Raw genomic sequence first — 24,840 nt, 5'->3', positions numbered from 1 at the left:
TCTCCTTCTTCTTGGTCCGGAATCACCGAATGTCACTCCCCCTCAATCCTAGAGGTGGAGACTTCTTCTTCTTCATCTTGTACATGGAATAAAGAGTATGCTCCCTCTTTGTCTTTTTCATTACACTCCCTTGAAGATGAAGCTTTTTGAACTTTTTCTTTGGATGTTGAGCATCTCTCAACTTCCGAGTCCTCTTCTTCTTCCTATTTTTCCAATGAATCACCCTCTTTGGATTTCTCTTGTATTAGTGCAGTGGAGGGTTCTTCATGGATTTTAGATAATTTTCTCTATAGCTCCTTGGCATCTTCAAATTCTCCTATTTTGCATAGAATTGTGCTTGGCAATAAACTAACTAATAATTTAGTTATCTTGTCATTCGTCTCGCACCTTTGAATTTGCTCTTGACTCCATTTGCTCTTCTTGAGGATCTTGCCTTTTGAATTCTTTGGAGCTTCGAAGCCTTCCATTAGAGCAAACCATTGCTCTATCTCCATCATGAGGACATTTTTGATCCTTGATTTCCAAGAATCAAAGATCATTGATATGAATGATGGAGGCACCCTTGTGTCAAATCCAAGTCCATCTTAGAATTCCATTTGAAGTTGAGCCTTTTTATGAAGTCTTTAACTTTTGAATTTGCTTCAACTTCTTCTCCCTCTATCTTGTTGCCCCTTCCGGCGATGATTCCGATGAAGAGCGACCTCACTGTGATACCACTTATTAGGGTCAATTTGTAGCTAGAGGAGAGTGAACAGCTCATCGCGCTCCAGTTGCTTGCTTCATGATGATGATATGCAGCAGAAATACACACAAAGCACACTCACAACCACTAACACTAGGATTTACTTGGTATCCACCTCAAGATGAGATGACTAATCCAAGGATCCACACACACGACACTCTCCACTAAGAAAAATACTCCTTCTTAGTAACTACCGGAGGTGGAGAAACCTCATACAACACTCATGCAATAAGATACAATACACGAAAGAAGAAAATACAAGAATGGAAATGGAAAACCTTCTTCTTGCTTGACCTTGTTGATGTAGATGCCTCTGGACTAGCTGGAAAGTGCAACAACACTTGTCTTCCACACTTGAAGTTCGACGAACAATAGCAGTGAAGGATCGTGTGAGCTGGAGAAGAAAGGGTTGCAATGTTTGAACTCTTCATCGCCTTTATAAATGCGCTTCTAGGGCTTCCAATCGATTGGGGCTCCTCCAGCTGAGCCAATTTTAAATCGTCATGTCTGTAGGACCGTTGCGGCCAGCTAGAAGGGTGGGTTGGATAGCCTGTAAAATCAAAACGAACAACCCTTCTCGAACTCTTAAGCTAACACTTGCATAAGGTAAATTAGCAGTAAATAAAACAGAAAGAAGAGGCTCACAACTTGACTTGGTTACAACCAAGGAGGTTGTTAATCCAAGGAATGAACGTGCAATAAAATATCTCCTTCAGGCGGAGAAGCCTCTTACAGTAGTGAAAGAACAAAAGACAGAAGCTAAACTAGAACAGAAGCACACAAGTGTTTGGCATGTAAATTTCTGAGTTTTTTTCAAGCTTCTGGACCAAGGCTATATTTATAGCCTTGCTCGGGGCGCCTGGAAGGGTTCCAGGCGCCCTGGGGGGGATAAATTTTATCCCCCAACGTTCAGATTGAGTCAAAGCTCGATCTGGACAAAAACTGACTTTCGGGCGCTCGGAAGGGTTCCGGGCGCCCCGGGCTTGTCCGGGCGCCCCGAACTGGTCCGGGCACCCCAGACAGTTCCAGGCGCCCTGGATGCTGAGTCAACTCTGGTTGACTTTCGTCTGGGTCCTCTGCTCCGGATCCGCTTGATTGGGTGATCTCTGCTATCCGGAATAGGGCTCACCCGAACCCAAGTTCCGGTCTTCTCGAGCGGTCTTCCCTCCGGCTTCTCGTCCCTCGGAATCGCCGCGTGTTTCCTTCTCGTCCGCCGGCGTACTCATCCGCAGTCTTCGTCCCTCGAACGCACCGTGTGCCATCCTTCTCACTAGCTGCGTCTCTTGCTCCCCGAGCAATCTTCCGCTTCGACTTTCGTCCCTCGAAACCACGGCGCGCTTCCTTCTCGTCCGCCGGTGTATTCTTCCGCAGCACCTCGTCCCTCGGACTACCGTCCTTCACGCTAGCTGCGTCTTCCGCTCAACTACCTGTGCTCCTAAGCTCCTGCACACTTAGACACAAGGTTAGAAGCACACAGGACCTAACTTAACTTGTTGATCACACCAAAACAACCTTGGGGTTCCAACAATCTCCCCCTTTTTGGTGTGATCAACCCAAGTTAAGTTAGGGTTAAAATAGACATTAAATAAAATTAAGTAAATTAACTTAATTTGCAATTTAAGTGCAAAAATAAAATAAGTTAATATTTTGGTTTACCTCCCCCTAGACTTATACTAATCCTTCTCCCCCTTTGATCATAAAAAATGGGGTTTCAAGAAAAAAAATCTAAGGGTTAAAGACTTAGAAAATTTTGAGATCTTTAAAAATTTGCAATAATTTTCACACAAAGAGTTTTTGAAAAAAACAAGTAAGATTTTCTATGGGAAATTATAAGAAAAAATTCTAACTTAGGCATTTATGCAAAAAAAATATATAATTTTTTAAAAATTATTTTCTAAAAACTTTAAGCAGAAATTTTCAATTTCATTACAACCTTTAACTAAAGAAATCTTCTGAGAATTTTTCTAAGTGTTAAAGAGAAATTTTTTAAAAAAAATCTAAGTAAAAAAATATTTTGAAAAAAATGTTTGAAAAACTTTGAAAGTATTAATTAATTCTAATTTTAATGCTTTGACAGAAAGTTAATTAAACATTTATTTCAATATTTTGGCTTCCAGGTCGTGGCGAGGCACTAGGCCTTCTTGGTTATTGGAGCAACAACCACTTCCTTAGACAAAGCCTCATAAAGAAATTTATTGTTTAATTTTCTCACTGAAAGCGTTAACTTTTATTTAGATTAAGCAAGATTTGGGAACCCAATAAAGGTTCCAGCCTATTGGGTTGATTAAAAATTTCTTAGGGACATATTTTCTAGAGATATTCCTAATTTATCCCTGGTGATATCTATAATACCAATTTAAAATTTTAAACCTTCTAAAATTAGATGAGCATACACAGTTTTTCAAGTTGTCTATTTGATTTTTCAAATTTTGATTTTCTAATTGTAATTTTTCTTTTTCCAATTTTGATTTATCTAATTCTTCTAAAGGGCAGGATTTAGCTAAAATTATTTTTAAATTTTTTATTTCTTTTTCTAATTTACAGCAGTCTTTAGTTAATAACTTAACAAACTTAAAAAGTTTATCGGGAGGAAGAGATCGTACCTGACTTACCTTGTCGATCTCGTTGTCCGTTTCTCCCCCTGAGCTGCTACTTTCTTCCGACGTGTCTCCCCCTTCATCGATGCTCTCGATACTCATTTCGGAAGGGCTTGAATCGCAGTCATCATCTTGATGACTCGCCATTAGTGCGAGTCTGGAGAATGCTTCGACTTCCGATTCGGACGACATATCGTCCCACGTCGCCTTCAGGGCCTTTCATTTTTGGATAGGCTTCTTACCCTTATCCTTTTCTTTGTTCTTCAGCTTGGGACAGTTGTCCTTAACATGGCCTTCTTCGTCGCAGTGGTAGCAGCGGATTGTCCTTTTCTTTTTCCCCTGCAGATGGTTAGTAAATCTAGATTTACAAAGTTTCTTGAATCTTCTTACCATCATTACCATTTCCTCGTCGTCGAGAGAAGATTCCGATTCAGGTTCGTCTCTCGATGCTTTGAGGGCGATGTTGTTCTTGGGCTCCTTTATTCCTGTACATCTTGACTCATGCACTTCAAATGTTGAAAAGAATTCGTCTAGTAAAATTTTTTCTAGATCTTTCGAAATGTAAAAGGCATCTACTAGTGATGCCCATTTTGAGTTTCTAGGAAAGGAGTTTAAAGCGTACCTGAGCGAATCTCGGTTACTTACCTCTTCTCCGAGATTCGAGAGTCTGGTGATGAGCTCTTGTATCCTCGAGTGTTGATGTGCAATTGTTTCACCTTCTTCAAGACGGAGGTTGGTCAGCTGGTTGCGAAGTTAGTCCCGTCTCGCAAGCTTGGCTTCGGATGTTCCTTTGTGTAGTTCAAGGAACTTTTCCCAAAGCTCCTTTGTCGAATTGTAGGTGCCGACATGGTTGACTTCTTGTGGTAGAAGTATGCTTAGCAGATGGAATTCTGCTTTCTTGTTTGCCACGTACTCGGCCTGCTCTTTCTTTGTCCATGAATTTTTTGCTTTGCCCTCGGGAGCTTCAAAACCGAGTTCCATTGTTAGTAATAAATCGAAATCGGTACCGAAAAATGCCTCCATGTGTTTCTTCCAACTTGCAAAGTCCCCCTCGAATTTTGGCGGGTGGATGTTAGATCCGGCCATCTTGTTGCTTCGTTCGGCGGTTAGTCCTCCTGAAGCATCTCGGCTCTAATACCACTTGTAGGACCATTGCGGCCAGCTAGAAGGGTGGGTTGGATAGCCTGTAAAATCAAAACGAACAACCCTTCTCGAACTCTTAAGCTAACACTTGCATAAGGTAAATTAGCAGTAAATAAAATAGAAAGAAGAGGCTCACAACCTGACTTGGTTACAACCAAGGAGGTTGTTAATCCAAGGAATGAACGTGCACTAAAATATCTCCTTCAGGCGGAGAAGCCTCTTACAGCAGTGAAAGCACAAAAGACAGAAGCTAAACTAGAACAGAAGTGCACAAGTGTTTGGAATGTAAATTTTTGAGTTTTTTTCAAGCTTCTAGACCAAGGCTATATTTATAGCCTTGGTCGGGGCGCCTGGAAGTGTTCCGAGCGCCCTGGGGGAGATAAATTTTATCCCCTAATGTTCAGATCGAGTCAAAGCTCGATCTGGTCAAAAACTGACTTCCAGGAGCCCGGAAGGGTTCCGGGAGCCCCGAGCTTGTCCGGGCACCCCAGACTGGTTCGGGCGCCTTGGGCTAGTCCGGGCGCCCCCGATGCTGAGTCAACTCTGGTTGACTTTCGCCCGGGTCCTCTGCTCCGGATCTGCTTGATTGGGTGATCTCTGCTATCCGGAATAGGGCTCACCCAAACCCAAGTTCCAGTCTTCTCGAGCGGGCTTCCCTCCGGCTTCTCGTCTCTCGGAATCGCCGCGTGTTTCCTTCTCGTCCGCCAGCGTACTCATCCGCAGTCTTCGTCCCTCGGACGCACCGCGTGCCGTCCTTCTTGCTAGCTGCGTCTCTTGCTCCTCAAGTAATCTTCCGCTTCGGCTTTCGTCCCTCGCAACCACCGTGCGCTTCCTTCTCGTCCGCCGGTGTACTCTTCAGCAGCACCTCATCCCTCGGACTGCCGTCCTTCTCGCTAGATGCGTCTTCCGCTCGACTACCTGTGCTCCTAAGCTCCTGCACAATTAGACACACGGTTAGAAATACACAGGACCTAACTTAACTTGTTGATCACACCAAAACAACCTTGGGGGTTCCAACATAAAACCTTTTAAATCGTCATGTCCACCTTGATTTTAGTTTTTTGGGGAATAGTTTTAACCTAGAGTTGAACAATAGCACCAAATCTCCTTCTTTTGAATTTTTGTCGTAAAATATGTTGATCGTGCCATTTCTTGTTATCTCTTTATTAGACCTTACATGTTCATATGCATTCACCCGCAATTCATCGAGTTCATTGAGTTGGAGTTTTCTTTTTCACCAACTACTTTCAAGTCAAAATTGAGGCATTGAATTACCCAATATACTTTATACTCCAATTCTACTAGTAGATGATATGACTTTCCATACACTAGTCAAAATGGGGTCATTCCGATTGGCATCTTGTAAGCAGTTTGGTATGCCTATAAAGCATCATCTAATTTTAAAGATCAATCCTTTCGTGATGTAGATACTACTTTCTCCAAAATTGCATTGGTTTCTCTATTGAAGATTTCAATTGTCCACTGGTTTGTGGATGGTAAGGTGTTGCAATTTTATGACTCCATATTTCTTGAGTACATTTTTAAATTGCTTCTCAATAAAATGGGATCCTCCATTACTTATGATAGCTCTTAGGACTCTAAATCAGGAAAAAAAAAATTACCTTTCTAAATAATTTGATAACTGTTTTAGCATCGCAGGTAGGGGAGGCGATAGCTTCCACCCACTTAGACACATAGTCCACAACAACAAGGATGTAGTTATTTCCACATGACGAAGGAAATGGACCCATAAAATCTATTCCCTAAACATCAAATAATTTAACTTCAAGAATTCCATTTTAGGGCATTTCATTTCACTTAGTGATGCTTCCAGTTTTTTGACACTGATCATAAGATTGAGCATACTCCTTTATATCTTTGAATAAAAGTGGCCAGAAAAATCCAGCTTGTAAGATTTTTGTAGCTATTTTGATAATCCCTAAATGTCCACTATAGGATGATAAATGACAACGAAATAGAATTTCTTTAACTTCCTCTTCAGGAAAGCATCTTTGGTGAATTGCATCGCTGCATTTCTTGTAAAGGAAAGGTTCATCCCATACATAATATTTAATATCAGAGAAATTTTTTTTCTTTTATTGATGTCAAAAGCTTAGGGGATGACCTCGCTAGCAAGGTAATTTGTAAAGTTTACATACCATGGCTTCACACTAGATATGGATGGAAGGTGTTCATCATAAAAAGAGTCATTGATAGCCAAATCGTTTTCAAGATTCCTTTGTTCATCTTGCCATATCCTAGATAGATGATCCTCTACCATATTCTCTGCTCCTTTCTTATCTTCGATTTCTAAGTTAAACTCTTAGAGAAGTAGTATCCATCTGATCATCCGTGGTTTGACATCTTTTTTACTGAGTGGATATCCTATAATTATGTGGTTTGTATAGACTATAACTTTTAAATCCACCAAATATGATCTAAAGTTGTCAAATGTGAAAACCATTACCAATAATGTTGGTGCAGGAAGCATTCGACGATCGAACCTATGTTTTGATTATGTCAAAGGGTTCAAAGTTAAGATTTTTTGTTTACTAATATGTTGAATGAGCATTGCAGGAAAAGTCCTAAGTGTACTTAGGCAAAAGTCCTAGCTGCGGTTAGGCAAATAGAAAACCCTAAGGGGCGGTAACCCTAGGTCATAGGGGATGGTAACCCTATGCGGAAAGCCTTGGCGGGTCAAGGTCTTTGAGTAAAAATCCTAGGGGACGGTAACCCTAGGTTGAAATCTTGGTGTCACGAACCGGGTGGAATACTGGATGGGTCGTAGACCGGACGTCCAACATGAAGACTTGAGCGCTGAGCAAAAGTCCAGTCGGTCTAGAGGACCGAACTGGCAAAAGGTAAACTCTCCTGAGTGGAGTAGGTGAGGACGCGTTCCCCGGAAGAGGGAACAGTAGGCGTCGGTTCGACCTAGGGTTTCCGGTTGGAAATTCGAAGTCAGAACCGAACAGTCTGGAGACTGTCGAACGATTCATTTAATAAATTTATATGCGGTAACTTTGTTTTGCAGGATATGTTTGTGTTTTGGGGCTAACATGTCTTGTAGGTACAAAAGAACAAGGTTTTCCCTTGGATGAACAGTACCCGAGGCGCCTCCATAGAGCTTGGAGGCGCCTCGGGTGCAAAGGGGTAAGCAGGCTACGAAGTGGAGCTGGAGCCGCCTCAAGGGAGTCTGAGGCGCCTTGGACACTACCTTTGAGGCGCCTCAGATGGTTGATTGAGGCGCCTCTAGGCTGGATAAGTAGCAAGCAGCGAAGGCTTATCGAAGCACAAAAAGAGGGATAGACTTTTGTGTTTGAGATGCCTCCATGGGGCATTGGAGGCACCTCCAACAGCCTATTTAAGGCTTCTTCGACCAGCAGCTAAAGACATCAATTGACAAGTGATCTTCTGCAACGAGCTGCTAACGAGAAGTTCCAATGAAGCTACGACTTGACACCGATGACCCGGAGCTCAGAATCTTCCATTTTTCATGTCGTTGGTATACTTTTACTACTGTAATTATACTTGCTTGTAAAAGATTTCTGAGATTATAGTTGTTGCCCACAGAAAGCGATCAATGATTGCTGGCCTTGGAGTAGGAGTCGCCCAAGATTTCGAACCAAGTAAATCTTGGTGTCCCTTGTGCTTGTGTCTTGTCTTTATTTCATTTCCGCTGCTTTACTCATTTAATTATCAATTACGAAATGCGCGAAAGCCACGAGCGCTATTCCCCCCCCCCCCCCCCCCCCTTTAGCGCTGTCTCGATCCAACAAATAATTCTTTTTCTATAGCAGCATAGTTCATTTGGGCTTCGTCTAGGGTCTTGCTAGTATAGTGAACGGCATGTAGCTTCATATCCTTCTATTGACCCAACACTGCTCCAACTACGAAATCACTAGCATCGCACATTATTTCAAATAGGAGTTCCTAATCCGATGCTTGGATTACCGGGGCAGTGATAAAAGCGCTTTTGATTTTCTTGAAGGCCTCCAATCAACTCTCATCAAAATAGAATTCCGCATCCTTAATCAAAAGATTAGTCAATAGCTTAGAGATTTTAGAAAAATCCTTTATAAATCTTCGATAAAATCCTACGTGCCTAAAAAAACTCCGTAATCCCTTCACATTAATTGGTGGGGGAAGTTTCTCAATAGCTTCTATCTTCGCTTATCTACCTTTATTCCGTATTTTGAGATTTTATGTCCCAATACTATTCCTTCTTTAACCGTTAAATGACACTTCTCCCAATTGAGGACCAAATTTACTTCTTCACACCTCTATAAGACTCTAGAGAGATTAGATAAATATAAATCAAAATTAGTCCCATACACTAAGAAGTCATCCATAAACACTTCCATTATATCTTCTATCAAATCTATGAAAATGGCCATCATATAAAGATGAAAAGTTGTAGGAGCATTACATAATCCAAAAGGCATATGTTGATAAGCAAAAGTTACATAGGGGCATGTAAAAGTAGTCTTTTCCTGATCATGGGTATGTATTAGAATCTGATAAAATCCAGAGTGCCCATCCAAGTAGCAGAAGTAGAAATGTTTTGCCAGCCTTTCAAGCATCTGATCAATGAAGGGAAGGGGAAAATGATCTTTCTCGTTTCTTTATTCAATTTTTGATAATCAATATACATCTGTCATCTGGTAACTATTATTGTTGGAATCAATTCATTATTATCATTCTTGATTACTGTCATTCCTCTTTTCTTTGGAACTACATGTACTGGGCTTACCCATTCACTATTAGAAATGGAAGATATAATTCCTACATCTAGTAGCTTTAGTACCTCCTTTCGTACCACTTCTTTAATGTTAGGGTCGGGTCTTCTTTGATATTCAATTTAGCTTCTGTGGCCTTTTTCTAACAAAATTCTGTGCATGCATAAAGAAGGACTGATTTCTTTTATATCATCAATAGTATACCCAATTACCTTTCTATGAAAGCTCAACTCTCTAAGTAGTTTCTTGGTTTCCAATTCACTCAGATTTGTATTGATTATTATAGGAAATGTGGAGTTTGGCCCAAGTAATTCATATATGAGATTGGATGGTAAAGGCTTCAGTTTCACTTGAGATGGTGAGATTTTGGGTACAGTAGAGTTCTGCTCAATTATCATTACTTGTTCATACTCCTATATTGGTCTAGGGATTCTGTTCACGTCTCCCACTATTTCTTCATATCTCAAACTTTCCTCTAGGGGGTCTTCTAAAGTGGGAAGGAGCAAACAATCACCACTATACCCATTTCTATCTAAGGAATCTCCACAATCCAAATCCGTATTTGTTTTAGTTGGAGAATTCATACTTCGTAACATTTGTGTCAGGGTTCCACTGCACTAGGGTAGTAGCACTATAAGGTATTCATGATAGAGATGAATGTCTTTCTCTGAAAGGTTTTGGGTTTCTATGCTCTCTAGACTACTCAATGAGAGAGTCATATGATTTTCTCCCGACCATTCATTAAGATTCGTTGCTACTCGGTCAGTGATTTCACATGTTTGATTTAAACTTTTGTTGAATAGAGAACCCCCCGAATGTCCAATCTAGTAGATTTTTGTTCTAGAAAAGATATCCCTATATAAAATATATAGATTACTAGCCAATCCTCAATCCTATGATGTGGACATTGGTATAAGAGAGTTAAGAATTCACCTCATGCTTGGTATAATGTTTCTCATTTTTCCCGTGTGAAATTTATGATTTGGTTTCTGAGTTGAGTTGTCTTCCATAGGGAAAATATTTGTTTAAAAACTTTGTTTTGAGTTCATCCCAAGTTCTTATAATTTTATATTGCAAAGTGTTTAGTCATACTTTTGTAGCGTCCTTGAGGCTAAAAGGGAAAACCACTAACATAATCCAATTAGTAGAAATCCCTTCATACTTCAATGCGTCACAAATCTGTAGAACTTTGTCAAGTGTGCATAATAACTTTCTAAGTCTAACCCTCTAAAATGACTTTATTGAACTTTAGAAATAACGGTTGGATCAATAGCAAAGTTAGAAGCATATATTTCCAGTAACACAATTAGACTCAAATCCCTTGCTGGTTTAGGAGCAGAATAGTCTTTCAAAGGTCTCTGGATCATCTTTATCTAATTAATTAATTTGCTGACTAGGAATACAGATCTCAACAACAAGAATTCCCAAAGCATAATTCAAAAGAGTTCTCGAATATGGAAACAAGAATCTAGGTGTAGGAAATCAAATGCAGAATTTAAATTGCAGGAAGGAAATTATAGAAATCAAAGTAAGTAAATGCAAGATATATCTACAAAATAGAATTGCAGAAATATTTATAAAATGTGAAAGAAATAAGTTTAGACTAACTCAAGTGTTTATCAGCTAATGTTATGTGCATAGTTCCCGGTAACGACATCCAAAACTTGATGTGAGCCTGCAAGTATACCAGTATCGTCAAGTAATAGAAATATCAATCCCACAGGGATTAGATATAAGCAGTAGAATTTAAGCACAACAAACTAGCTAAACTATTGAAAGGTTGAAGATCACAATCATAAATGCAAAGGGAAGTAAGAGAAAGAGTATTAAGGAACTTAGTTTGGGAAAATATTCTAGGGGTTTGGTTTCATTGTGATGCTAATCAATGTATCATGAATCACCTATCACTCATTCTCTATTTCTATGCACTTGTAGGAAGTTAGATTCATTACCGGCTCTTCCCTACGGAGGTCAAGCCAGAATGCTATCTTAATTCATATCCTATGCTACTAAATCGAAGTAATTCCTATGAAGTCTGGTAACGAGATACCCCTGTCACTTAGGGTCCCTCGATCATACATCACAAAAATACACTAACATTCAATAACATAGAGATAGAAATAATAATTATATCAAATCTCTACTTTCTTGTGGAGAATTGCTTTTCCTTTCAAAATAATGCCCTAGATGTCTGAAAATGGGATACCCTTGTCACTAGGGCCCCTTGGTCATATGATATAGGGTATTCACCCTATAGGATTAGCAATTCTATACAAACATTCAATCAAACATGAAAATTAAACTCAAATACACTACACACACATAAGATTAAATAGATACAAGGCATAGCAATGTCATATAGATAGAAAATTAGAAAATCTATGAGTTTTATATCAATTCACATCATAATTACACCCTTAATCCTAGGACAAGAGATCTACCCCATAACTAGACTGATTGAATCACAAGACATCAAGATCTAAGTGAAAACACCAAAACTCAAGAAGAGAAGGGAAGCAAGCTTAACCTATACGAAGAGTGGTCTTCAAATCTAATCCAAGCTTCCAGAGTGATTGAGACGCTAAATTTGACTTCGGATCATCCAAGAAAGTGCTAAAGAAGTTAAGATCTCATCCAAGTTGGATCACTCAAAGGGAAGAACCTTTCTCCCTTGGAAAAGGGGAAGAACTCCCCTTAAATAGAGCTGGCCATGGGCCTGGCATAACCTGCGCCATATGTAAAATATCGGAAAATAGAGAAATAATGATAAGAGAATTTTTCGAAATTTTTGGAAATTTTTCGGGAATTTTTCGGAGCTCGTACGGACGAGTTAACAGGGATAAAAACATGGCCCGGAAAAGCCTGTTTAGGCTACCCTGTTTTAATGAGGAAAAAGTTTTATTTCTTTTTTCCTTTTCCTTTTCCTTTTCTTTTTCATTTCCTCCGGTTTCCCTTGACGTCGAACCCATGCCCGATTTCTTCCCCCGCGCGCCCGACTCTCCTTGCCCTAACCGCCGGCCGCGGCGGTTTCCTTTTCCCTCCTCTCCTGAGCCTCTTTTCTTCTCCTCTCACTCTGCGCCGATCTCTTCTCTTCTCCTCTGTGCCCTAGCCAGCCCCGGCCGACCGGCGATTTCTCCCTCCGGCACAAAAGCCATGGCCAAGGAAGCCTCGAGCCGCCTCCCGATCCTCCTTTTCTTCCTCACATCCTCCTGAGCCGCACTCGACGCCATTGACTCCTCTCGGCCGATTCTCTGCACCGGCACCCGAGCCCTAGCGCCGACCGATGCGCCTCCCTTCTTCCTCTCCTATGTGCCCTAGCCTGAAACCCACCGCCAGCATCCTAGGTACCTGATCGCAACCCCTTTGTTCCCTAACTGCCACGATCAGAGAGGTTCTGTGGGTTCTCCAGCAAAGAGGAAGCTGTCGGCACTGAGTTGAGGTAAGCTACGGCTGAGAACAGATTTGGTAGGAAATGTAGTTTGCATTTTCTGTATAGGTTTGTAGAGATTAGCTAATGTTTGGTTTGTAATCGTCACTACTTGATCTCTCCTTTTGATCCCATCCAGTGAGGATTTGTTGGAAGTGATCTTGGTTCTAGGGGTGTTTCTTGCCGGCAGCACTCAAACAAACGTCGTCAGGGGTTTTAGATCAAGAGCAAAGGTAAGTATGTGTACTGTGAAGAAAGGAAAGAATTTGTTACTAGAATTTGTTTTAGGTTTAACTTTAAATCTAATTGTGTTAAGGGAATTAGGTTTGGATTTAATCTAATGTGTTGATTGGGGATTAAGTTACTAACCCTAATTAACTATTCGATTTAAATAGGTAAATTGAGATTATGTGATTAGGGTTTTACCCTAAATTAGTTTTAGGGATTTTATTTAGCTATTTTTTTTATGAATGTAGCTAAATAAAATATTTATGCTATTTGACGCAGGACTCTGATTCGAGACGGTATCTCGACGAGTATCTTGATTACCGGATTGGACCACTTTATCGGAGGCGGGTACTTCTGACTTTATCTCGTTTGATATACATAGTAGTGAATTTAACAAATTGCATTAATTATGTTCCTCATTCTGTTTCGGTTAATCACTACCCAATACTTGTTACATGCTTGATTGATTGCTTGGTTTGCATCTCAGGTATACTTTACCTGTTTATACATGCTTGTAGAGGTAGTGATATAACATGCTTCACCATGTTCAGGACCTAGGTTGTATACCTTATTTGATCTGTGTACCGTTGTTTTGATTCATTGACTTATGGTGCACTTTCTATATATACATGGTTTAGCTCAGGATATTTTGTGGTTAGTGTCATGCACCATTTGCATGATTGCATGTTGTGTGATAGTCCGCTCCATTATTGTTGAGCACATCGCCAGTTACATGGATCTGCACACACCACCACTCATGGGTTAGTGGTCGATTCAGGTAGTGTGTGTTGCAGCAGGGACTTTGTTTGGCTCCGTTGGTCCGCTCATGGGTAGCGTGATGCAGCGTGGTAGCCGGCAGGGATTCCTCCCCGTCATCGTGTACCGGGAGATGAGAGCATTGCGCTTCCCCATTTATGATTTGGGGTAGGAGGATAGGTGTACTCCGACAGCATCCCATCCACTCGGTCACTCATCAGGAGTAGTGACGACAGAGTGCACGGTTGTCACAGTCCTATCCACTCGGCCTCACTATTGTGTGTGAGATGATCGACTGGCGTCAGGGGTGACCAGGACGCATCATTGGCATCATATGCATGATGCATTTATTGCTTGTGTTTGTGTTTGCTGCATTTATATGCTGCATATTGTTTGGATGCCTATGTTTGACATGCATAAAGGATTTCTACACCACTCGGACTATTTGTCCTTATACCCAGGTCCTGGTTAGTACAGTTTCTCTCCTGTTTACTTCAGTTGCATTTTTATCTTTCTTATATCAGGAGACTGTACGCATGATTAGTGCTAGAGGTTATTTCCCTACTTTGTATATCAATTGTACCTGCTGAGTGTTGGACTCATCCCGCCTCCATTGTTGATATTTTCAGGTTGATGCTGTCAGGAGAGAGTTCCAGTTGCTGGTCCCCTGCAGACTGTTGGGGTTGAAAGGTTGCAAACATAGTCCCATATTGGAAACACATGGGAAAGATCATGGGTTTATAAGAGAAAAGATATCCCCATTGGCATGAGGCCTTTTAGGGAGAGCCCAAGAGCAAAGCCATGAGGGTCTAGGCCCAAAGTGGACAATATCATGCTATTATAGAGATATCTAAATTCTTTTCGATCCTACAATTGGTATCAGAGCCCGGACTGCCAGAAGGTTTAACCGCCGACTGTGCACAAGAGCTATGGTCTGATTGAGCCATGTGGGTACAATATTGACCTCAAACAAAGAAAGTGGGGGCTCCTATGTTCGGATCAATAGGACCAGACACCAGGCAGGAAGTCCTAGTTGCGGCTAGGCAAGGAAGTCCTAGTAGGTCGGGTGGACCGAGGGGCAGGAAGTCCTAATAGGTCGGGTGGACCGAGGGGCAGGAAGACCTGGTGGGTCGAGGATCAGACGTGGGAAACCTATGGTCCTTTGTTTGAGGGGGGATTGTTGGGGTTGAAAGGTTGCAAACATAGTCCCATATTGGAAACACATGGGAAAGATCATGGGTTTATAAGAGAAAAGATATCTCCATTGGCATGAGGCCTTTTGGGGAGAGCCCAAGAGCAAAGCCATGAGGGTCTAGGCCCAAAGTAGACAATATCATGCTATTATGGAGATATCTAAATTCTTTTCGATCCTACACAGACCACGAGGACTTATTGACCTTTTAGTTTTTCTTCTTATTTTACTATGTTTAGAATTGGTTTATTTTGATACTTTGATAATGTATGGATTGTATTTGTCGATGGATTTTTTTATTCGATATGTTTTACTATATGCCTGCCTGGACGGTAGAAGAGGTGAGTTTGTCGGATTTGTGTTTTATGGGTGTAGTGGAGTAGGGTTGGTTTCGAGTCGTGGTATTACTGTTTTGTTTACTTATATATAAACTGCGTGGGTGTTTGTGTGATTGTTTATTTACTGTTATTATTCCAACCGCATGTGGCTGAGGTATATGAAATGTAGAAAAGTTTCAGATTGTCCGCCGTACAGGGGAGATGCTGTCGAAATTTCTTCGGACAGGGACTCCTCCGGGGCGTGACAATTTATTTGGTATCAGAGCTTAAGTTTTACGATCTTTGTTTTCGTAGTTTAGATGTTTGGGATAACCTGATACCAATTTATTTAGTGGTATCAGAGCGCCAAGTTTGGCGATACTTGTTGGATTTTTGTATTATTGATTTTCGAGATTTATCTGATACCAATTTATTGGTATCAGAGCGAGTTATGATACCTTCTTATGGTGTTCTGGATATTTGGATATCTATTTTGGTTGCACGGGTTTTCCGCCGTATATGTTTTGGACTTCCGGTTCGGATTTATATGGGTTTCCGGTGATTTTCTCGTTCGAAATTTTGAGGTCAAAAGTTGGGGACTGGACAGCGACGGAACACCTCCAGACAACAAATAGGTATGATGTTTATTTTATGATTGGTATACTGGTAGTAATATTTGTAATATAATTTAACAGATATGAGGCAATCTACACGTATTGCTACGAGACGTGGTGCTGGACGACCACGTATGAGGACCTAGGGATCTCTGGATATGCCATAGATGCCTACTGTTGATGAGCCTGTCAGTCAGGGACAGACTCAGGATGTGGCGAGAGCGTCAGGCTCTCAAATCTCGATGGCTCCTATAGAGATACCTACTTCGGCCACACCGACGGTATCCACTCCTACCGTATTTACGGTACCATCAGGGGTACCATTGGCGTACCCGACATCTGCTCAGCCCAGCCTACGGCGTACTCGGCACCACCGCCACCCGTACCTACAATATACCCGACACCAGCGGCACCTGTGCCCCCAGTACCTACTGTATACCCAGCAGCGCCTGCACCAGTGAGGCCGATTGCTCTGCATCTGGTACCATCATCTACCATACCTTCAGCTGCAGCCACTTATGTTGATCCTACAGTGCCACCAGCGGCATTTGTCCTAGTTTATGCAGCAACACCCGGGATACCTCCCCCAGCCTATCCAGCGGTACTACCTGTAGCACCAGCTCCAGTAGTTCCGTCAGTTCCTGCGGCCATCCCGACACAGCTCACTGATATTGTCACAACACGAGTTAGGATTCCAGTATTAGCAGAGTCGATGAAGACTCGATTCACACTCTTCCGAGGAGACCTTGACCCGAGTATGGCTCTATCATGGATAGAGACTATGGAGCAGACCTACTTCTATATGGCTTGCTTCGAGTGGGAGAAAGCAGAGCTGGCTGCTTTCCATTTACGGGATGAGGCTAACGCCTGGTGGATTACCCAGCGTTCCATCAACGGCGAGCGGAACGTTACTTGGGCTAGGTTTAGAGAGGCTTTTGAGAGCCGTTTCTTTCCACTAGCATATCAGATGGCTTGCTGGCAGGATTTCATGAATCTGCGTCAAAACAATCGCACGGTGACAGAGTATCATACTGAATTCAACCGGTTGGCTAAGTTTTGTCCAGAGTTAGTTGTGGAGGACAGATCTCACATGATGCAGTTTATACAGGGACTGGATGGTTATCTGCAAGTAAGGCTTGCCGGTTTAGGGATCGCATCGTACTCAGATGCGCTGGATCGAGCCTTGATGATAGAGTTAGCTCAGCAGAGAGCATTTCCGGATAGGAAGAGGAAGCATATGGGTCAGGCATCCGGGCAGATCCAACAGACACAGGCGATAGGACAGCAGCAGAGTGTTCGCAGTCGACCAGGTCAGGGTACTTCTAGGGTATCTCGTAGGCCTCAGAAGTCAGGGCGGTCTTCTTCAGGATGCTCCCGGTTTTCTCAGCAGAACCGGCACACACCTCCCAGCGATACTCACTGTTTCTGATGTGGGTCCAGAGATCACCTCACCCCAGCTTGCTCTCTGGGACAACCAGTTTGCTTTTATTGCAAACTGCCTGGGCACCAGAGCCGAGATTGTCAGCTGAAGGCTCAGCACACGGCTTCCGGAGGGTCAGGTCAGAGGGGACAGTCTAGTCAGACGGGGGCATATCGAGGAGGGCAGAAAGCCCAGTCTTCACATCGTCAGCAGGGGACAACTTCACCTGCAGCAGCGGCATTTGGCGTGCTTGGACAGGAGTACTCCAGTGCTTCCATAGTACCCCAGAGTTCTGTTCCAGGACCTTATTATCCGACACAGGGGCAGTATCAGATGTAGCCTCAGCCTTTAGGCCAGTACCAGACTCAGTCCCAGCTATCTACACAGTATCAGTCACCGTCCTCTTAGTCTTCTCTGGCACATTATCCAGCACCGCCACAGTGGCAGGCTTCTGCCCAGCCGCAGCAGCCGCTGGCAGTGTTACCACCTCCTCCTCCGCCAGAGACTGGACGTATTCATGCGATTACCAGAGAGGATGCGCAGAAAGCCGACAGATCCATTTTCCGCGGTATGATTTCCAATTATGCATTTTCCGCTGATATATTGATTGATACTGGTAGCTCGCATTCTTTTATATCCCGTACCTTTATGCGGGAGATTGGTAGATTACCTACTTTTAGACTGCAGCGACTGACAGTCTCCCTACTGTCCGGTGATACTTTAGACGTCACCCAGGAGGTCAGAGGTTGCCCGTTAGACTTTGGCAACATGATACTTGTGGTAGATCTTCTAGTATTGGAGATGGTCGAGTTTGATATCATACTTGGCATGGATTGGCTGTCAGTATATCATGCTACCGTTGATTGCCAGACGAGGGTGGTCACTTTCCGACCTCTGAATCAACCCTCGTGGAGTTTCACTAGCATCAGAGACGATGACATCTCGATTATTTCGGTGATTCAGGCGCAGAAGCTGATGTCTCACGGCTGTCACGGTTTCCTATTATCTCTTATTAGTACTGAAGACAGCAATAATTCACAGCTCTTCGACGTTCCTATGGTCCGTGAGTACCCGGATGTATTTCCTGAGGAGCTACCTGGTTTGCCTCCCAAAAGGCCAGTGGAGTTCACTATTGAGCTGATTCCGGGAACCGCGCCGACATCGAAAGCTCCGTATCGTATGACACAAAAAGAGTTGAACGAGCTGAAGGTTCAACTCCAGGAGCTTTTGGATAGGGGATTTATTCACCCTAGTGTTTCTCCATGGGGTTCTCCGGTATTATTTGTCAAGAAAAAGGATGACACTATGAGGTTATGTATTGACTATAGATAGCTGAATGCAGTGACCGTCAGAAATAAATATCCATTACCCCGAATCGAGGATTTGTTTGATCAGCTCAGAGGTACATCAGTGTATTCTAAGATTGATCTACGATCCGGATATCATCAGCTGAGAGTCAGAGACTCAGATATTTAGAAGCCAGCTTTCCGTACCAGATACGGTCATTATGAGTTTTTGGTGATGTCATTTGGGCTTACCAATGCTCCAACGGTGTTTATGGACTTGATGAACCGCGTCTTTCTGGAGTATCTGGATCAGTTTGTCATCATTTTCATTGATGACATATTGGTCTACTCGCATTCCGAGGAGGAGCATGCACAGCATCTTCGCATAGTCTTGGAGACTCTTAGACGACATCAACTGTACGCGAAGTTCAGCAAGTGTGCATTCTGACTATCTTCAGTCGGTTTTCTGGGACATGTGGTCTCGAGCAGAGGTATTTCAGTTGATCCTCAGAAGATCGAGGCTATCACCGGTTGGGAGCAGTCGAAGTCAGTTCAAAAGATCCGCAGTTTTTTGGGATTGGCTGGATATTACCGACGTTTTGTGGAGGGTTTCTCGCGTATTGCTATGCCGCTGACACGCCTTACCAGGAAAGGCGTGAAGTTCATGTGGTCCGAGGATTGCGAGACCAGCTTTCAGGAGCTGAAGCGGAGATTAGTGTCGGCTCCAGTTTTGGTTTTACCATCTGGAGAGGACGGATTTGTACTCTATACCGACGCGTCTCTTCAGGGTTTGGGCGCTGTTCTGATGCAGCACGACAGAGTAGTCTCTTATTCTTCTCGTCAGCTGAAGGAGAATGAGAAGAACTACCCAGTTCATGACTTGGAGTTAGCTACCATCATCTTTGCTCTGAAGCTTTGGCGACATCATTTATACGGTATTACATTTGAGATTCTCACTGATCATAAGAGTCTCAAATATATTTTCACTCAGAAGGAGCTTAATCTCCGACAGAGGAGATGGATGGAGTTCATGAAGGACTATGATTGTACCATTAGCTACCACCCGGGGAAAGCTAATGTGGTTGCAGATGCACTCAACAGGAAGTCCAGAGGGACTTTGGCTTGCCACCGAGTTTCAGTTACAGACTTGGTTCAGGGTTTCTCTGAGTTAGATCTTGAGGAGCAGGGACCGATAGAGCAAGGTATTCTGGTTACCATGGTTGCTCAGTCGTCGATCAGGACGAGGATCCGGGAGGCCCAGGCTGGTGATCAGCATTTGCAGTTCATTAGCGGTCAGATAGCTTCCGGGCAGCAGACCGAGTTTACACGCGACGAGGAGGGTATTATATACATCCGAGGCAGGTTATGCGTACCTCAGTCTCATCCATCTTACAAGAGCTACTCCAAGAGGCACACCGCTCTCGATTTACGATCCATCCAGGCGGGACCCGTATGTATCGAGACTTGAGGCGTTCCTACTGGTGGAACGGCATGAAGAAAGACATCGCAGATTTCGTAGCTAGATGTCTTGTTTGTCAGTAGGTGAAGGCTGAGCACCAGAGACCTGCAGGATTACTTCAGCGGATTCCTATTCCTGAGTGGAAGTGGGATCACATTACCATGGACTTTGTGGTGGGTTTGCCGAGGACACGACGAGGTCATGACGCGATTTGGGTAATCGTTGATCGATTAACCAAATCCGCGCACTTCTTAGCGATCCGGAGGACTGATTCCCTGGATCGATTGGCAGATCTATATTGCCGAGGGATCATCAGACTACATGGTGTTCCGTTGAGTATCATTTCGGATAGAGATCCATGGTTCACGTCTCGTTTCTGGCAGAGTCTGCAGCAGGCATTGGGCACATAGCTCCGTTTCAGTACAGCTTTCCATCCACAGACAGATGGACAGTTAGAGCGGACCATTCAGACTTTAGAGGATCTGCTGAGGTCATGTGTTATGGATTTCGGAGGCAGTTGGGAGGACCATCTGCCGTTGGTAGAGTTTGCCTACAATAATAGCTTTCATTCGGCTATCCAAATGGCACCGTTTGAGGCGTTGTATGGTAGGCCTTGTCGGACACTCATCCTCTGGGATGAGGTTGGAGAGGCACAGATGTTAGGACCTCAGAGAGCTCAGTAGGATACAGAGTTGGTCCGTACTATCAAACGGAGGATGTCAGATGCGCAGGACCGTCAGAAGAGTTATGCTGATCGGAGACGCAGACCACTAGAGTTCTCTGTTGGCGACCATGTATTTTTGCGAGTTTCACCCACGAAAGGGGTGAAGAAATTTGGCCTCAGAGGTAAGCTAGCTCTGCGGTACATTGGTCCTTTCGAGATCTTGGAGAGGATCGGAGTGGTAACTTACCGACTGGCACTACCACCGTCCCTGGCAGGCGTACACGATGTATTCCACGTATCTATGCTGAGGAGATACGTACCTGATCCGACGCATGTGCTGACAGATATCCCAGTTTCCCTTCAGCCTGATGCTACTTATGAGGAGGTTCTGGTACGGATTCTGGACTGGAAAGAGCGTCAGTTGCGGAACAAGACAATCTGACTGGTTAAAGTCGGATGGCAGAATCATTCAGACGAGGAGACTACTTGGGAGCTCGAGGACACTATCCGAGCTCGATACCCCCATCTTTTCACTTGAGGTATGTGATTTAATTTACCGTTCAGCATTATACTTTATATCTGTTGTTAGTACTGCTGATGGTAGATAACGAAATTTGGGGACCAAATTTTTATTAGTGGGGGAGAATGTAAAATACCGGAAAATAGAGAAATAATGATAAGGGAATTTTATGGAATTTTTGGAAATTTTTCGGGATTTTTTCGGAGCTCGTACGGACGAGTTAACGGGGATAAAAACAGGGCCCGGAAAAGCCTGTTTAGGCTACCCTGTTTTAATGAGGAAAAAGTTTTATTTCTTTTTTCTTTTCCTTTTCTTTTTCATTTCCTCTGGTTTCCCTCGACGCCGAACCCGTGCCCGATTTCTTCCCCCGCGCGCCCAACTCTCCTTGCCCTAACCGCCGGCCGCGGCGGTTTCCTTTTCCCTCCTGTCCCGAGCCTCTTTTCTTCTCCTCTCACTCTGCGCCGATCTCTTCTCTTCTCCTCTATGCCCTAGCCAGCCCCGGCCGACCGATGATTTCTCCCTCCGGCACAAAAGCCATGGCCAAGGAAGCCTTGAGCCGCCTCCCGATCCTCCTTTTCTTCCTCACATCCTCCTGAGCCGCACTCGACGCCATTGACTCCTCTCGGCCGATTCTCTGCGCCGACACCCGAGCCCTAGCGCCGACCGATGCGCCTCCCTTCTTCCTCTCCTCTGTGCCCTAGCCTGAAACCCACTGCCAGCATCCTAGGTACCTGATCGCAACCCCTTTGTTCCCTAACTACCACGATCAGAGAGGTTCTGTGGGTTCTCCAGCAAAGAGGAAGCTGTCGGCACTGAGTTGAGGTAAGCTACGGCTGAGAACATATTTGGTAGGAAATGTAGTTTGCATTTTCTGTATAGGTTTGTAGAGATTAGCTAATGTTTGGTTTGTAATCGTCACTACTTGATCTCTCCTTTTGATCCCATCCAGTGAGGATTTGTTGGAAGTGATCTTGGTTCTAGGGGTGTTTCTTGCCGGCAGCACTCAAACAAACGTCGTCAGGGGTTTTAGATCAAGAGCAAAGGTAAGTATGTGTACTGTGAAGAAAGGAAAGAATTTGTTACTAGAATTTGTTTTAGGTTTAACTTTAAATCTAATTGTGTTAAGGGAATTAGGTTTGGATTTAATATAATGTGTTGATTGGGGATTAAGTTACTAACCCTAATTAACTATTAGATTTAAATAGGTAAATTGAGACTATGTGATTAGGGTTTTACCCTAAATTAGTTTTAGGGATTTTATTTAGCTATTTTTTTTTATGAATGTAGCTAAATAAAATATTTATGCTATTTGACGCAGGACTCTGATTCGAGACGGTATCTCGACGAGTATCTTGATTACCGGATTGGACCACTTTATCGGAGGCGAGTACTTCTAACTTTATCTCGTTTGATATACATAGTAGTGAATTTAACAAATTGCATTAATTATGTTCCTCATTCTGTTTCGGTTAATCACTACCCAATACTTGTTACATGCTTGATTGATTGCTTGGTTTGCATCTCAGGTATACTTTACCTGTTTATACATGCTTGTAGAGGTAGTGATATACCATGCTTCACCATGTTCAGGACCTAGGTTGTATACCTTATCTGATCTGTGTACCGTTGTTTTGATTCATTGACTTATGGTGCACTTTCTATATATACATGGTTTAGCTCAGGATATTTTGTGGTTAGTGTCATGCACCATTTGCATGATTGCATGTTGTGTGATAGTCCGCTCCATTATTGTTGAGCACATCGCCAGTTACATGGATCTGCACACACCACCACTCATGGGTTAGTGGCTGATTCAGGCAGTGTGTGTTGCAGCAGGGACTTTGTTTGGCTCCATTGGTCCGCTCATGGGTAGCGTGATGCAGTGTGATAGCCGGCAGGGATTCCTCCCCGTCATCGTGTACCAGGAGATGAGAGCATTGCGCTCCCCCATTTATGATTTGGGGTAGGAGGATAGGTGTACTCCGACAGCATCCCGTCCACTCGGTCACTCATCAGGAGTAGTGACGACAGAGTGCACGGTTGTCACAACCCTACCCACTCGGCCTCACTATTGTGTGTGAGATGATCGACTGACGTCAGGGGTGGCCAGGACTCATCATTGGCATCATATGCATGATGTATTTATTTCTTGTGTTTATGTTTGCTGCATTTATATGCTGCATATTGTTTGGATGCCTATGTTTGATATGCATACAGGATTTCTACACCACTCGGACTGTTTGTCCTTATACCCAGGTCCTGGTTAGTACAGTTTCTCTTGTGTTTACTTGAGTTGCATTTTTATCTTTCTTATATTAGGAGACTGTACGTATGATTAGTGCTAGAGGTTATTTCCCTACTTTATATATCAGTTGTACCTGCTGAGTGTTGGACTCACCCCGCCTCCATTGTTGATATTTTCAGGTTGATGCTGTCAGGAGAGAGTTCCAGTTGCTGGTCCCCTGCAGACCACGAGGACTTATTGACCTTTTAGTTTTTCTTCTTATTTGACTATGTTTAGAATTGGTTTATTTTGATACTTATATAATGTATGGATTGTATTTGTCGATGGATTTTTTTATTCGATATGTTTTACTACATGCCTGCCTGGACGGCAGAAGAGGTGAGTTTATCGGATTTGTGTTTTATGGGTGTAGTGGAGTAGGGTTGGTTTCGAGTCGTGGTATTACTGTTTTGTTTACTTATATATAAACTGCATGGGTGTTTGTGTGATTGTTTATTTACTGTTATTATTCCAGCCGCATGTGGCTGAGGTATATGAGGATGTAGAAAAGTTTCAGATTGTCCGCCGTACAAGAGAGATGCTGTCGAAATTTCTTCGGACAAGGACTCCTCTGGGGCGTGACACCATAGCTGTGTGAATCCACATGCCCGGAAGCTACCTTGGCTCTGGTCCAATGGCGCGACTGTGTGGATTTTGTTGGTGCGGGAAGCATCCGACGATCGAACCTGAGTTTTGATAATGGCAAAGGATTCAAAGTTAAGGGTTGTTGTTATCTAACATATTGAATGAGTGTTTCAGGAAAGTCCTAACTGCAGTTAGGCAGGTGAAAACCCTAGGGGGTGGTAACCCTAGGTCCTAGGGGTGGTAACCGTAGGTGGAGAAAAGTCCTAGCTGCGGTTAGGCAAAGGGAAAACCCTAGGGGGTTGTAACCCTAGGTCATAGGGGGTGGTAACCCTATGCGGAAAGTCTTGACAGGTTGATGGCTTCAGGCAAAAGTCCTAGGGGGTTGTAACCCTAGGTGGAAAGTGCTGGTGTCGCGAACCAGGTGAAAGACTGGACTAGCCGGGAAGCGGATGTCCAGCAGAAAGTCCGGAAGCATCGAGTGTTGAGCAAAAGTCCAGTCGATCTGGAGGATCGCACTGGCAGCAGGTAAATCTCCTGAGTGGAGTAGGTGAAGACGCGTTCCCCGTAGAGGGAACAGTAGGCGTTGGGTCGACCTAGTGTTTCCGGACGGAAATCCGAAGTCAGACCCGGATAGTCTGATGACTATCGATAATATTTTGTTACTTTATTGCTTTATATGTTAACTTTGTATTGCAGGATATTGTTTGGGACTAACATGTCTTGCAGGTACAAAATAATGAAGCTTTCCCTCGGATGAACAGTGTCCAAGGCGCCTCCATGGATCTTGGAGCCGCCTCGGGTGCAAAAGCTGACCTAACCGCGAAACAGGGTTGAAGGCGCCTCGGTTGGTTATGGAGGCGCCTTGGTAGG

At 43.4% G+C, this 24,840-nt stretch overlaps 1 pseudogene; it reads right to left on the bottom strand.

The window, feature by feature from the left end:
- LOC122031301 overlaps positions 1-16,403 on the bottom strand; it is a 67,359-nt pseudogene extending 50,956 nt beyond the window's left edge.
- Positions 16,404-24,840: the final 8,437 nt, after the last annotated feature.

This window comes from Zingiber officinale, chromosome 11A (genome assembly GCF_018446385.1).
Source record: "Zingiber officinale cultivar Zhangliang chromosome 11A, Zo_v1.1, whole genome shotgun sequence".
NCBI lineage: Eukaryota > Viridiplantae > Streptophyta > Magnoliopsida > Zingiberales > Zingiberaceae > Zingiber > Zingiber officinale.
Note: the sequence above shows the minus strand (reverse complement) of the source record. Positions and strands in the feature narration are given on the sequence as shown.